The following is a 16667-nucleotide window of genomic DNA, read 5'->3' on the forward strand; positions in this document are numbered from 1 at the left end:
CTGGGTGACAATACATCATCCACCACTCGACAGCTCTCGACACGCCATAAACAACCAAATAAGACAATGTCATTGACTCATATTTTTAATCGTTTTTATCTCAGTGCCAAATGTAACTGATAGCCCTGTTCCCCTCATCAGTGGCGTGTCGCAGCTCGCCCCAACTGCCAAACACAGACTTTCCTAATTACCTTCCAGACGAGGGAACACGAAAGTTACAGGCATTTCACCATCAGCAGCACACGCAGCTCGGGGAGGGAGGATAAATTGGCTATGAGAGGCTCTCTATCCTCAGCTTCTCTTGGGGACCTGTGGAAACAGGTAAAACTGTATTACCACCTGCTCTCTATCAATGAGAATGAGCTCTTTTCTTATTTAGCGACACCTTTAATTGGGCACCTGCTTTCAGGATGGCCAGGAGAAAATTGAGTTCACTGAAAAATGTAGGTAGGCAGCCAAGTTATCATAGCAAACAATAGTGTTTACATTTCCAGACAGCATGATATGTTGCACTATTATTACTATATTTATAAACCAATTGGATGGATGGATAGAGAGATAAAACGCAGACATACAGACACACAAACAGACAGACAGACAGATAGATGGATAGACAGATTAGAAAACGATAGAACAATGGAAAGAACGATAGAACGATATAGAACGATAGAACGATAGAACGATAGAACGATAGAACGATAGAACGATAGAACGATAGATAGATAGATAGATAGATAGATAGATAGATAGATAGATAGATAGATAGATAGAGCGATAAACCGACAGACAGACATACAGACATACATACAGACAGACAGACAGACAGACAGATATATAAACAGACAGACAGACAGACAGACAGACAGACAGACAGACAGACAGACAGACAGATAGATAGATAGACAAACATACACACGGACAGATGCTGTAGACAGACAGACAGATAGAAAGACAGACAGACAGACAGACAGACAGACAGACAGACAGACAGGATATATATAGACAGACAGCCTGACTGATTGATTGATTGACAGATAAAACAATAGACAGACAGACAGACAGACCGACAGACAGAGCGATAAACAGACAGACAGACAGACAGACAGACAGACAGACAGACAGATAGATGGATAGAGCGATAAACAGACAGACAGACAGATAGATAGATAGATAGACAAACATACACACAGACAGATAAAAAGACAGACAGGATATATATATATAGACAGACAGCCTGACTGATTGATTGACAGATAAAACAATAGACAGACAGACAGACAGACCGACAGACAGAGCGATAAACAGACAGACAGACAGAAAGACAGACAGACAGACAGAAAGACAGACAGACAGACAGACAGACAGATAGATAGATAGAGCGATAAACAGACAGAAAGATAGATAGACAAACATACACACAGACAGATGCTGCAGACAGGCAGACAGGATAGATAGATAGACAGACAGACAGACTGACTGACTGACTGATTGACAGATAAAACAACAGACAGACAGACAGACAGACAGACAGACAGACAGACAGATAGAGCGATAAACAGACAGACAGACAGACAGACATATAGATAGATCGATAAACAGACAGACAGACAGATAGACAAACATACACACAGACAGATGCTGCAGACAGACAGACAGACAGACAGACAGACAGACAGACAGAGTAATAGACAGACAGACAGACAGACAGACAGACAGACAGACAGACAGAGTAATAGACAGACAGAGTAATAGACAGACAGACAGACAGACAGACAGATAGACAGACAGACAGGGAATGTTGTCACTTTTAATCTACTTTTATTTACAATTCATTTAAACTTCAACTAATTATTGACTATTGAGGAGTTAGCTTAAGTTATTTCAACTTTAATTCAATTATAATTTATAGCAACTCCTCACTAGTCAAGAAAGCTGAAATTAATTGTAATTTCAAGTTCATTCAATTTAAAAATGTAAGTGCAAGGTATGTTTACAGTGCAACAGTTCTAAGAGCCAGTTAGATTTCTGGTGAAATCTTGGATTTACTGCAGATTTTAACCTGGCAAATGTTGCTATGGCTACCAAGCAGTCAGCTAAAGCTGTGTCATTGCTTGGCGGAAGGGACCAAATGGTGAGCGAGCGAGTGTGCAATTGAGTCTCAGATGGGTTTGATTTGATTGCACAACAGGTGAACCGATAACCTCACAGGGATTCGGCCTCGATGCCTGTGGTGTCTCCTCTGGGTGATACAGTAGCAGATCCTGATCACTGAGGTGAGGTGAGATGCTGAGCTGTAGGGAATCCCTTTTTACACATCAGGTCGTCTGTAACTTTTCGTCTTGACTTTGTTAGCAAGTTACCATCGGTGCGACTCGCGCCCTGGTGTCGTTTGCTTTGGGTCAGCTGTCATCCAGCCCAAGAGAGATGTTGGCAAATCCACAGCCTGCCTTTTTTACTTTTAACTTTTTTACTTGATATTTATACAGGCATCCCTTATGTGCATTCAAGGTACACTTGTTTTGATCATTATGTGTGTTGTTTCCCATGACTTCTGTATTGCTATCCTAGAACTGTCTTGTCAACATGTTAAGTGCAAGACAAACTCACTTTCAATTCAATCAAAGAAATAATGCACTTAAAATGCATTGCTTACTTTCAAGGTGTGCATGCAATACAAACAAGCGAAGAGTTAAACAGGTTTAACTGGCAATCCAAAGTCAATAGTCTTTAGCGTGAGACCGGACTCAAGAGCACAGTTCCCCTATGGACCTAATTATGAAAATAAAGGACAGAAGATGCCTGAAGAGTTGTTGAAATAGATGTTTACATATTTTTAGCACTGTGATTGAGATTATATGGACACGCTCCTCCCCAAAACTTTGGAGATGTTTTTAATATGTAGTGTGAATTGCACTGTTACAGACCGATCGAAAAAATATAAAAGGGCTTTCCGTGACTGCAGAGAAGAAAAGACTTCCCTCTTCACTTTTCCAGATCTCCTGAAGGTTGCCAATTGTAGTAAAAACTTGAAAGCGTGGGGTGCCAAGATTTAAGAAACCGCTTGTCTTAAGACTGGCCAGGCCACTTCAAAGCCGCTTCATATCTGCTTTCTAACTCTGAATTCATTTTCACTTCAACCCACAACGTTGCCTTTTCATTAAAGCTAAGCTGGCTGCAGCAAACTGAGACTCCATTTAACTGCGCCCATTGATCCACTAATGCTAATAGACAAATAACAGTACGGCAGTACCGAGTTGAAAGCAGAGGCACATGCATTTGGTTAAAGCTGAATGAAGCGTAAGTTCCTCTCACAGAGCTCCTCTCATTCCCGTGAAGAGCAACTTGTTGGTATTTCCCTGAATCGGACTCTTTCTTTCCCGTTTCCCCCTGTGGTCAGCCGTCCATTTCAAAGCCGGGTCCAGCTGAGGTGTCCCACCCTCACCACCATCACAGCAGTGTCTTCCTGCCACCCCCCGATTTCTCACCCCTTCCTATTCTCTACTCACAGTCACAAAAGCCCATCAAAGCAGAGACAACCTCTTTCTAGTATAGCGTTCTTGGCTTTGAAACCGAGTCCTTACGACAGATGCCTGAAAAGCAAGACTGACAAAGTTAACGCATTAACTTATGAGATTAACTAAATGTATTTAGCAGTGTTAGATTTGACACAGTTAATGCATTTACCTGATAAGACATTAAAATGTCTGAAGAGGTTGGAAAACAGCACAATACATTTGCACAACAAACATTTGCAGCCGGCTTAGCTGAATGAGAAAAACCATCTCAAAGGCTCATTTTTACAAAAAGATGCAATTTTATAATACTAGTTGTCATAATGATGGCTAATTATTTAATTTATGACTAATGAGATTTAATGAGTCTCTACTTTTTAGAAGGTTTGTGTTCCTGGATTTACTTCTGAATCAAATCCAGATATGAAAATATATTTTTACATAGCTCAGATGCAAAAGACGCTTAATGCCACTTCAATCAAAAATGAGATAATGATATTGAATGAGCTCTTGGCACGTATCATCCGTTTATCAAATACATCAAATCCACTTAATCCCAGGCCTTTGCTATTCAGAAATAGTGTTTTTTCTGTGAAATCCGTTAAATGCCATCATGATTTTTCAGCAAAGTCCTCTAAAGCCCCATTTCCTCCAAGGCAGTTTGAGTGCTGGATAAGAGCCAGAGTTTAATTTCAAATCAGTTCTTTCTTTTTGACATCGGGCTGATTTTGGGCCGAAATCCCCCCTTCCGACAATCCTAGCTATGTCCCGATTATCTTGATGGTTCTACAGATTATCTTATCAGATTTTCCCTTGGTGTGAGGTGTGTTAAGAGTGTCCAAACCTTATCGGAAGAACGTCGGAGGCGCCCCAATCGCAAATCGTAAATATTAAACACATTTAAACACATATCCTCATGTGTGGGGGGAACCCCGAGGACAAACGCGTGCACGCTCTTGAGATTATCACATGAAGCGAAACAATATCAGAAAGCGAGATGATGGAAGACTGAAGCAGTCATGGTGCAGCACAAAGTGAAATTGATGCAAAGCGAACTTGTACAGACCATATTCCCGCTGTCTCCACGACTTCACCCAAACCCTTTTTTTTTTCTTGAATTTTCTGTGAAAATCATTTCAAACACTATCATTGAAATTTCTTACTGCATATCGTCCGCCATGCTTATTCTGAATCTCGTGAGATTTTCTGTGTTCACAGTTGAGACTCTGTTTGTGTGTGGTGTGTTGTCTTTGACACATCATGGCACACCACATGCTGTAGATGCAAAAAGGGTTAAATCTAGGATTTTTATCCTCATGTTTGTGGTCTATCACATTTTGAAAATCTTATAGGATGTAAAAAATCTTTTGGTGTGTACCCGGCATAAGGCTAACGTTGTTCTGTGTAAATGATAAAATATGTTATGCCTGTACCGTTATTCTCGATTGCAACCTTCGTTTAGATATATTACGTCAAGCTGCACGTACACGTTGGATTCGCCACGTTTGGATGCCAGTGCTGGTAAGCGAAGTCATGACCATTAATAGTGTTGATATAAATTACGTCAAGCTGCACATGCACATTGGAATTGGCAAACAGGATTTTAGAAGGCTTACCAGTCGTACCAATTTCGTACCAGCTATGAACTAGCACTCAAATCTTTTTTCATTAGTGAAGAAGAACTGAATATACAACAGACGTACATTTTTTTACGCAGTTAAAGGATGTTTACCGCATATATTAGGATATTGACTGAATTTTTTAGCCTTTTACCTTTATTCAGAAAGGACAGTGAAGAGTGACTTTTTAAAAAAAATGTTTGCATGCGAAAAGACAGTCAAATTTTTTAAATATAAATGAAATGACTAAAGTGACATTTGTGAAAATAAGGCATTTCAATTACTGACTAATAACTTTTTCTATGCCATTAAAGTGACATTACTGAACCTAAACATAAAAGCCTAGTAAACAAATCAAATTTACAAGAAAACATGTCAGACGCACTTTTGGGTTTTTCATATATTTTTACGTCAAACCTTTAAATAATTACATGAACTCATTATTTAAATCTATTGACAGCACAAGAGGGATGGGTTTTGTTTACTGTATTGCATTTCTGTACGTTCCCTGTATTGAACTTAGGAACACTTTGTAATACAAAACCAAAAAGCAGGATCTAAAAACACAAACTGAACACACTCTTTTTTTTTTTTACATATAAACAGGTTTGTGTTTTATAGTTTCTTGTCCAGGCGTGGAAAAAAGATCTGACTGTAAATTGAGTCATATTGATTTTACTGGGAAAACCTTGAGATCTCGCCCAGGTAACCAACAACTCCGCCTCGCTTCATTCAAAAAGACCTCTCCGCTCGATTGATTCCTTTAAGAGAAGTGTGAACTGTTTGTGGTAGGCGTGTTATCTCTAGATCTGTTTTACCGACAACTTTCCAGGCCATTAGTGTTGTAAACGTTGAGTTGTCTCAGTATGGCAACTTTCTCTATTGCTTCTCGTCTAGTATCAGTTTCAGCAGGTCAAAAGTGGGCAAGCCTCATGGTTTAAAATGCAATGTGAGTATCAGCCACCGCTGGTCTCGCTTTACCTGCTAATGAGCAGCTTTCAGCACGTGCGGTTTAACAGAATACGTATTAATGTTGTGGGCAAAGCAATGTGGAAACAGCTCTCTGTACAGTGAATCTGAATTCCTGCAAATGCAATATGTCGACACACTGCTAGAAAAATGGATTTTAAAGTGGTAATGGATCATTTCAAACTCTCCCTGGACCCATTACATTCTTGCCTTCTTAGCATATTTCCTCTTCCTATGATTTTTCATGTGTTCACATGTCTGGGGGTTTTATTATTAACTACTATTAAAAAATAATACTTATAACGTCAGATTTGGCTCCGATTTAAACCCTTCAAAGGATCCAAAATCAAATCCAGAATTGAATGTCATTTCAACACATTCACACATATTTGGAGTCTTCAGACTTCCCTTTATTATTTTAACCTACATGGCTGATTTTCACCCAAAGAGCTGGGACACCTTGAGCTTTGTAACCATCAGGGCTCTACATGGCTCCTGACAGTCTCAAATACACAAAATAAATGTAAGTGTTAGATATGACTTTTTTGGCTGTAAAAAGTAAAAGTTAGATACACTTTTAAAATTAAGTTTGTCAACTTAGGAATTTTCACACTTTAAAAATGTAAGCTTTTTCAAAATAGATTTTTCAATAAAAGTGAGATATGTAAGTTGAAAACTTTTTTATAGGTGTTACCAATGTTTTAAGTTAATCAAACTTTCACTTTTTACAGTGTACAATAACCTGCATGAATAAATAAATAAATAAATATAAATAAATATAAATTATTATTTTATATAATGCTTAACAAATTATTAGTGTCTGTACATTCAAATATTAATGAAACTGTGATTCTTATTTAAATCTGTATTTTCTATTGAAGTCCACATAAAATCATAACTGAAGTTTTTTGGCTTTTATGAATATGTTGGCCTTAAAGTCGGCATGAAATGGAAGTTGCGATTAGGTGTGTTCGACTTTCCAAGTGATTTGAGAAATCATAATTATGTGTGCTTTTCAATCGCTCTTGCAGTACTATGATGTCATCAGTCAGTCGGTTCTTGCAGCGTCGCATGAAGTCGAACACAAGTGTCTTTATTTCCCTATCGTTACCCATAGGTAAAAAATTTATTTCTCTGACCAAAAAATATATTTTAAATATGTGCTAAATACATTTGGTAGAATGTTATGCTCAATTGAATATATTTTGAATTTGGAAATATATTTAGTTTTAACCTGCATATATCAACAAATATTTCAAAATGTATTTCAAGGGCAAGCAAATATATTTCAAATTTTATATCCCATCTGTCAAAAATGTATTTTTTGAATAAATATATTCTACATACAAGTACATTTTATAAAGTATATTTTTGAAGTTGAAAATATATTTAATTTTAACCTTTTTAAAACTGTTATATTTACAGGTTTGTAACAAAGTTTTTCTTCTAATGTGATGTGAATATATTTCCTTGGATTTAAATATGGGCTGAATATATTTTTATTTATTTATTTCAAAATGTACAAAAAATTGCAAAAAATATATCAGTGGAAAATATATATTTTTGTATATTTTAAAAAATATTTAAAAATATATTAAAAACTTTTTTTTTTTGACGTATGGGTGTATGTACAATGGCATCTGAATTTAGGGAAAAAAGTAGGGGGTGAGACTTGATTTCGTCCATCGGGAACTGATTGGATTGTTGGAAGTTGGACGTTTCTAAGAAAACGTTAGAACAATCAACTGCAGCAGCTCCGCCCGCGTGCCATAACTCGTGACAGGAAGTCATTTTAAATGGGGTTGAAGGTTAACATTTTCGATTGAAGGTTATGAGTGCACATGGATTTTTTTTAATTAATGAAGATCTTTTATTAAACAAATCACAATATTTCATAAAAAATAAGAATTGTCCATTTTGATTTCATAGTGACTTTAAGGGACATTAATAAACTAATGTGCATTAAAGGTCACAAACTTTAGTTAGTGTGTAATGTTGCTGTTAGAGCATAAATAATACCTGCAAAATGAAAAATCTCAAAGTTCACTGCCAGGCGATATATTTTCTTTTACAGAATTCCCCTTTCAAAGCCTACAGCGAACGGCCGGTTTGGACTACAGCCCTCCACTTCCTGCTTTAATGACTTCAATAAAACAGTTTTTGACTAAACTCCGCCCACAGGAATACACCAGCTAAGCTCAAACGGCTCTTGCTAAGCTAAGCTGCTGTCAAATCACAACACACTTAACAAGCTACACAATCAAAACTCGATGAAAGACTTCATAGAGCAAGGAAGACATCAGCCTGTTTTTAGGACAGTGAAAGCAGCGCTATACAGATAAGTAAACTGTGTGAAAAATTACACGTGAAACAAACACATGTTATATTACGCACTGTAAACACAATCAAAGCTTCAAAAACACAGAAAGAACGGGACCTTTAACAAAACATTGACAGAAATTGCATTTAGAAAATATAAGCACTCAACATGTAAAGTCTGTAACTCCCACTGTTATGAAGCAATATTTTTATGACATCATTCTGATGGAGCATTGTGTTATAGCAAAGGTTTGCGGGTTCAATCCCAGGGAACACAAATAGAAATGTATTTCATCCCAGCAAGCAATTTTGGCTAAAACAAGGAAAAATTTGGGCTGTCAGTAAAAGTCTAATAGACGTCTAACCATAGCCCAAGAATAGACGATGCATATAGGTTTCGAACTTGAAAAAGAAATGAAAGCAAACACCTTGAACACCTGTTGACTTTACTTACATGATGAAATATCGTACATCTTCAAGTTATTTTGGCAAAATTGTCAAATTCAAGGTTATTTAAGGTAGAAGTATAGCTGGACTATATTGGGTCTATAGTTAGCCGCCGTCTCGGTTTTTGCTTGCTGGGATGTAATGCGCTGTAAACTGCTCTGGATAAAGCATCTGCCAAATGCATTAATGTAAAGTAGTGTAATGTCTATAAGGGCCTCACACATACAGTACATACAGATGGCACAGCTAATGATTTGCTGCCATGAGGCCACTTTAGAAACACGCAGCACTTATTTCCCAGCACTGCAAATAATTCAGACAAATGGAGCGCTCCATATGTGGCTGTGTTGTATTCTGCTGCCAATGTTGAGCCATCGGGAACATTCGGCATTCCCATCAGCATTAGATGACATTCCACAGAGCAAACAGTTGTTCATTGTGATACATTTTGGAACCACCCAGAGGCCATAAGGAAGGAATGACATTTGACACGTAATGCACCTATTTATTTATTTGTTTACTGCGTTGCTTTAGAGAGGGAAGGACAACAATATCTGTTCGTTACAAAAAGCTTTTCTCAATTAAATGTTCTCTACACCGTACACAAAATGGTCAGGTGGGTGTAATAATGACAAACCTGTTACCGTTTTATAACCATTCAGAACGCATGTATATTTGACAGGAATGTTATCTATATTTGCATACTGTTCCACTGGGGATTCAAGTCTATGTTTGGCATCCCATGCACAGATGGACATCCAACCCCACCCACAGCTTTACCAACACGTGAAGTTTTGTATTGTACCGATATCCATCCACATAGTTCGCTGAACATTTTAGATGTTTGCTATAGGAATGTATTTTTTTTTTGAAGACTTTGCATTTGGTATCATAGCAGATTGAATGCTTTTTGAAAAGACTTGCACATTCACAACAAAGTAAATCAAAGAATAGTTAAAGTTGTATATATTTCTTTGTTCTGCTGAACACAAATGAAGATATTTTGAGCAATGTTTGTAACCAAACAGTTTTGAAGAACCATTGACTTCCGGATTTTTTCCTTGTACAGAAGTATCTCACTTTGGTTTTATCTTCTGAGTACATCTTGTTCTCTAGAGGAGACATGTGTTAAGATTGCTGGGGACTCCAGCAAAAAGTTGCATTACTGTTCATGAGATTTAATTGAGATTTAATGAGTCTTCATAAAGTTTCTTGCTTGTCTTGAAGCATTCTGTAAAGTTTAATGACATACCAAACCACAGTAGCCTAAATGATATGGAGAAAACAACAGTCATTATTTCTAATGAGACTATAAGACACAAAAACCAGAAACGATTAGCCATTATATCTGCTGTCTTATTATAATCATGATAAGATTGTCTGAGAAAGAAGGGAGATTTACTAACTCACGTTTATGTGTATGAAGTACTGAAACATAGTTAAACTAATTTATGGGGAAGACCAGTAAGCCAACCATCAATAAAAAGCTATGAATTTTTTATGATAATAATTTGAATCATTACCTATTGAACTGTTTTCTCCCATGGGTTTATTGTTTTATAGACAGCGGGTACAACACAGACTCAGACTCAGTCAGGCGGGTTTATGACTTTTGGATGTCCTCATCCCCTCTGTTGGCTCATTATGGCAGACGTCAGCGCCTGTATTTAAGGTAATTTATGATGACAAAAACAAGATTGAATGACAGAGTACAAATGCTTACCTACAGCTGTTTTTCTAGACGGCTTTTAGGAAATCTGACTATTAGGTCATATTCACATTAGATGCAAAGTTTGAATGCTGACATATTTCTCCAAAGTTTTAATATGTAGGAGATAATATTGATAAAGTTAGCCAATATAGACACATTAAAATATTAACCAATCAGTTAGCTGTATAACTTCAGATTCAACAAATTGCTTTTCTTTATCCAAAATGTTTATTCCCTTAGAAAAGGATTTACATCCTAAATACAAATTATGAATTGTACTTTAAAGGGACATATCATGAAAAGTGCTATAATTGGGTCCCCAGTGCTTCAATCTTCCTAGAAAATATGAAAAATATCAACCCAGTAACAACCCAGTTTTGGTAAACCATTCTCTGCAAGCATGTGGAAAAGAGGTCATTGTGGCTCCCCTTGCAACACAATCTCAAGGCAAGTTGTGTTATGCTGCGTTCACACCAGCCGCGGTGGAAGCGTCAAGCGTGAGAACTTTGGCTGAAAAACGTGCCGTGTTAACCAATCAGGAGCTTGCTCTAGTAGTGACGTGATTGCAGGAAGCGAGCGGAGTCGCAGAAGCCACTCCTATGACACGAATCTCTATGTCTCGATGACTAGAATTTCACGCGTGAATGAAGTGAGTAACTCCAAATGTTCAAGCGGCAAACTAGACGGGGTAGACGCAAATTTGACGCATCAAATGCGGCTGGTGTGAACCCACAATTATGGTCACGAAATATTTGATTAAAGGGGCCATGGCATGAAAATCTGACTTTTTCCATGTTGGGTCCCCAGTGCTTCTATCAACCTAGAAAATGTGAAAAAGATCAACCCATTAACTTAGTTTTGGTAAACCATTCTCTACAAGCATGTGAAATAATAGGTCGTTGAAATGTTGCTCTCCTTATGATGTCATAAGGAGCTCTTATTATAATAATACCACCCCTTAATCTGCACTATATCCAACCACAACACTGCCATTTTGTGCAGAAAAAAACACAATTGAATTTTAATTGCAACAAACCACCATCATTGTGATCAGTGTTTGAATTTCATCAGCTCATTTGCATTTTAAAGGACACACCCAAAACGGCACATTTTTTAACACACCTACAAAGTGGCAATTTTAACATGCTATAATAAATTATTTATATGGTATTTTGATCTAAAACTTTACATATGTGCTCTGGGGACACCAAAGATTTATTTGACATATTAAAAAAGTCTTGTGCCATGGCCCCTTTAATTTATTCGTGTTCATGGTCAGGATTTTCCGCTTTTTTCATGCCATTTAGCACGAATGTCTGGCGAATTTCTATAGATAGTTTTTCGTGTCCGCGGCACGACTTTCTTTTTCGTGTCATTTTATATTTTGTTTTCTTATTGTTTTTTCTTTTTTTATCATTGTCACTTGGGGTTAGATTTGGGGTTTGGGTTAGGATGTAATTTTATGTATTGTTTTTTTACATGTTTTTCTTCTGATTTTAAAATTATTTTTGCTTGGGGTTTGGGTTAGGATGTCTGAAATCTAACAGAACATCGCTCTAACCCTAACCCCAAGCGACAATGGTAAAAAAGAGAGAAAACAATAAATAAAATGACAGGAAAAAAAGCCGTGACACGGACATGAAAAACTATTTATAGAAATTTGTGCTGAGTGACACAAAAAAAAAACATTTGTGCTAATGGCACGAAAAAAGCGGAAAATCGTGTCCATAAACACAAATAAATTAATAAAATATTTTGTGTATAACACAGCTTGCCATGAGATTGGGTTGCCCCTTTTGATGTCAGAAAGGGATCTTGTTATAATAATATCGCCCCTTAACCTGCATTATCCAACCATGACACTGCCATTTAGTGCAGAAATTATTTGCATTTTAAAGTAAGCACCCTAAAACTACAAATTTTTGCTTATACCTACAAAGTGGCAATTTTAACATGCTATAATAAATTATCTACTGTATATGCTATTTTGAGCTTAACATATGTACTCTGGGACACCAAAGATTTATTTGATATCTTAAAATAGTCTTGTGAAATGTCCCCTTTAAATAAATATCTTTTAAATGATAAACTGTAAACTCTTAAACTCAGACACTTTCATTTGTGACCCTGGACCACAAAACAATAGCACGGGTATATATATATATATATATATATATATATATATATATGTATCAAAAGCCAAAAATACATTTTAAGGTTAAGATCATAGTATAGTATATGAGTATATTTTGCAAATTTCCTGCCGTAAATATATCAAAACTTTATTTTTGAATGGGTGCAGTTGCTAAGGACTTCATTTGGCCAACTTTAAAGCCACTTTTCTTAATATTTAGATGTTTTTGCAGTTTGCACCCTCAGATTTTCATATAGTTATATCTCGGCCAATTTCAAATACATAAATAGTCATATCCTAACAAACCATACATTAATGAAAAGTTTATTTATTCAGCTTTCAGAAAATTTATAAATCTCAATTTAAAAAAAAATTACCCTTAGGTCCAGGGTCACATTTGTTGAATAAATTAATCATGGGTGACAAGTAGGTTCCAATGGATAAAAGCATCATTAATGGCATCATATTTATTGCATGATAACACACCCAGAAGTGTCAATATAAGTCTGAGATCATTGTTGGGTCAAAATCATTTACTGCACCTTTATTTACTATTTAGATTTTTTCCAATTGTTCTAGTTAAAGTAGTTTATGCTTCCATCCGAGCTTGTCTATACACACAGGTGACTAAAGACCATCAGATGTTCTTCTCAAACAACATCTTTCTGTTTATTTATCCCTGTGTGACCATCCTGACAACAAAGCTAGGCTACATTTCATGCTTCGCAAAGTAGATCATCTGTGCTCTCCGACGACTAAACATAGTACAATAAACAAATATGTGCCTAGTTTGCATTAATGAAATTGGATGGTGGATATTTTAAAGGTTATTTGCTTGTGCACTTCCCACTTCTGTTTCCAAACAACATACATCAGGAAAAACATAATGGTCAAATTAAATAAGCATTAAAATCACAGCAATATTCTGAATATCTTTTACGAAATCATCATGATTTTTCAATATACTTTAGCTCCATAGTAACTATACAGCAAAAGCTTTGTATGCTCATTAGGTCAGAAATACCTTTTCATTAAATATGCATGGGCTTTGATCCAGAAGAGAAAACAACTCATGGATCAGCCTGACAACATAATGACTCTCGCTGGACTTATCAACAAACTCATCAATATATACAAACATTAATGCTGTGGAAGTATTGTTCATTGTTAGTTCATGTTAGCTAAGGCATTAACTATTGGTAACAAATACAACCTTATTGTAAAGCAAAATTATGCCACCTGATTTCGAATTATTATGCATACATTTTATTCTTGAAATTTTAAGCGCAATTGACTCCAGATCAAACATTTTCGATGGTGATGTGGAATTTGTAATGATGTTTGCACTCGCCTCATAGCAACAAGCACATTTTGCAATTTGTATCATGGGAAAAACCTCAATTAAGTGTGTTTGAAAAGGTCCCCTTCCCCCTTGTAAGCCAACATCAAATATAGGACTGGTCAAAAGTGTCCCTCAAGCCTATTTCAGCAGCTCTGATTACATGCAAATGAACTGTAGCGTCCTGTTGAGACCACCAACTCTTGTCCCCTCCTCTCCCCACAGGCTCTAGTGACCTCTTCAAGGCCCCGTATCTCTCTTCAGGGTGTAGACGACCCCTCCCCTGACGGCCGACCGAAGCCCTGACGATACACGGGGGAGAAGCCAAGAGGGGAAAAAGGTCTATAATGGAGACAATGCGTTTCACAATAATCACCTGCCCGGCTCTCCCCCCGCCGTCCATTACACAGGGATCTCTTCCACCGAAACCCTGCAGCGTTTTCTTAGAGGTCAGCTAAGGAACTCATTTAAATAGAGATGCATTTATCTGCTTGCGAGTGAATTATGGCCTGTCGGAGTGGGGCGCTGCTGGTAGACACCGATGCCTACTGCTTCCCAAGATTGCAGATAGCTGAGAATCATGGCGTATTTATTGATCTCTAAGGAGCATGCGGTGTTGGCTCAGAATAATAATCTTATGTGTTTAATACTGTCAGAGGGGCTGTATACACTTGGTATTCACTTCCATTTCAAGACATCAAAATATGTAAATATTCTCTTTGATAAAATGTGGTAATGGCTCAATGTACGGAAAGGTTGAAAATGGACATTTACTAAGTTAATTTAAACCAACGATTAGGTTTTTCCAAATATTATCCAACCATGGGTTAAACAGCCTATCATTTTTTTTGGTTTCATGTGGCTACGTCTTTACTGCACTATGCACTTATTATCACTATACACATTTAACTAAAGAGTATAATGAAATACATATTGGTTAAAAGTACCTAATAGAAATTAACAAGGGGATTACTACAGTTAAAACAAAAACCAAAAGCATATAAAAAAAACATGGTTTTGCCTTTATGGTTACTGTAGTAAAACTAATATTAAACAGTTGTATTAATAATTTTAGTCAAGTGACACTAAATTCTTCAACTAAAGTTAATGAATAAATAAATATTACAAAATATATAAATAATTAAATCAGTGAAAATAAATATTTTTTACATTTTCAGTATGTATAGTGGATAAAATTGCAAATTGCAGTGATTTTAAAATATGGCTGTCAGACGATTAATTGCGATTAATCGCATTTTTATATATTTTCTTATATAATATATGAATAAAACAAATGTATAAATAAATAAAATGTTCTTAAATCTATACATTTTTAAGAAAGCCGAGCACTGAAATGTGTACTTATGTCTGTACTTTTATAATAGAGCTGTCAAACGATTCATATGGCTTAAAATATGGCTGTCAGACGACTAATTGTGATTAATCGCATTTTTTACATTTATATAATATATAAATAAAACAAATGTATAAATAAATACATTTTTTCTTAAATGTATACATTTTTAAGAAAGCTGAGCGCTGAAATTTGTACTCATGTCAAATGATTAATCACGATTAATCGCATATAAAAGTGTTTGCATCATTTATATACATAATAATTACACACAGTACTCACACATAAATCATGCAAACACTTTTTTATGCGATTAATCGTGATTAATCGCTTGACAGCCCTATTATAAAAGTACAGACACTAGTACACATTTCAGCACTCAGCTCTCTTCGGTGCGAAAGCAAGGACGAGTTAAGGGACTTTGGCCCTTTAAGCTCTTCCGACTGATCTCTGCAGATTGTCAAAATCTCCATTTAACAGCCCAGATGTTGCCTCACCCTTAAGTTTTTATCTACATCCAGATCTGATTGTACAAAGAGCTAAGAAGTTAAGACACAGGCGGAGATGTTGTGCTCTGTCTGGGTTTGGCCTCTTTTGATTTACACTTCCAATCTCTCCATATCTGCCCTCCATTTCCTCCCATTTAAGTTTATGACTCTTAGTGACTGTTTGAAGATCAATGGAGAAGGACCGAGCACTGCAGGGAAAGCGAAGCCAGACGTCTCACAAACAAAGTGTCTTACACAGCCTCTCTAGCATACACACATCATCTCCATCTTCTCAAAGCTCTTCAGAGTTGGGTCATTGAGTGTGTTGAACGCTCTCCACTTAAGCAATGTTGAACAAACAGAGAGCCATAACTCCTGAGAAGATACCCAAGAAGGAGGTCCAGGGGGCCAAGCTGAGTGCAATGCAAATGAAATTGGAGATCTATGGACCTATCAGAACTCAGAGGGTCTGGGAAAGTGTGATCGGTGTATTCTTGAGAAGAGAGAGGGGGGGTGAGGAGCCTGCATTGTTGCTAATGCATTATTTAGCTTAATGTGACAGTGTTTGGGTATTAGTGCCTGTTGAACCGCTATCATGATGGCAACAAAAACGTCTGTTTTGTCTTCATTAACTCCAGAGTCAGAAGTTCAGATGAGGCTAAACATTTGGCAGGAAAAAATCAATGGCTTTTATTGTTCTTCTGTAAATACAAAACAGAACGATAATTCAAAGCAATAAAGTATAAATCTACAGAAAATAGTTTTATGTTACAGT

The 16667-nt window shown here is 36.6% G+C and overlaps 1 long non-coding RNA gene across 1 annotated transcript; it reads left to right on the forward strand.

Moving 5' to 3' along the window:
• Positions 1-10168: 10168 nt before the first annotated feature.
• On the forward strand, positions 10169-14764 carry LOC129418287 (uncharacterized). The gene is made up of 2 exons (XR_008636072.2): positions 10169-10538; positions 14276-14764. It is a non-coding gene; the product is annotated as an uncharacterized lncRNA (long non-coding RNA).
• Positions 14765-16667: the final 1903 nt, after the last annotated feature.

The sequence above is a fragment of the Misgurnus anguillicaudatus genome, chromosome 7 (genome assembly GCF_027580225.2).
Source record: "Misgurnus anguillicaudatus chromosome 7, ASM2758022v2, whole genome shotgun sequence".
Lineage (NCBI taxonomy): Eukaryota > Metazoa > Chordata > Actinopteri > Cypriniformes > Cobitidae > Misgurnus > Misgurnus anguillicaudatus.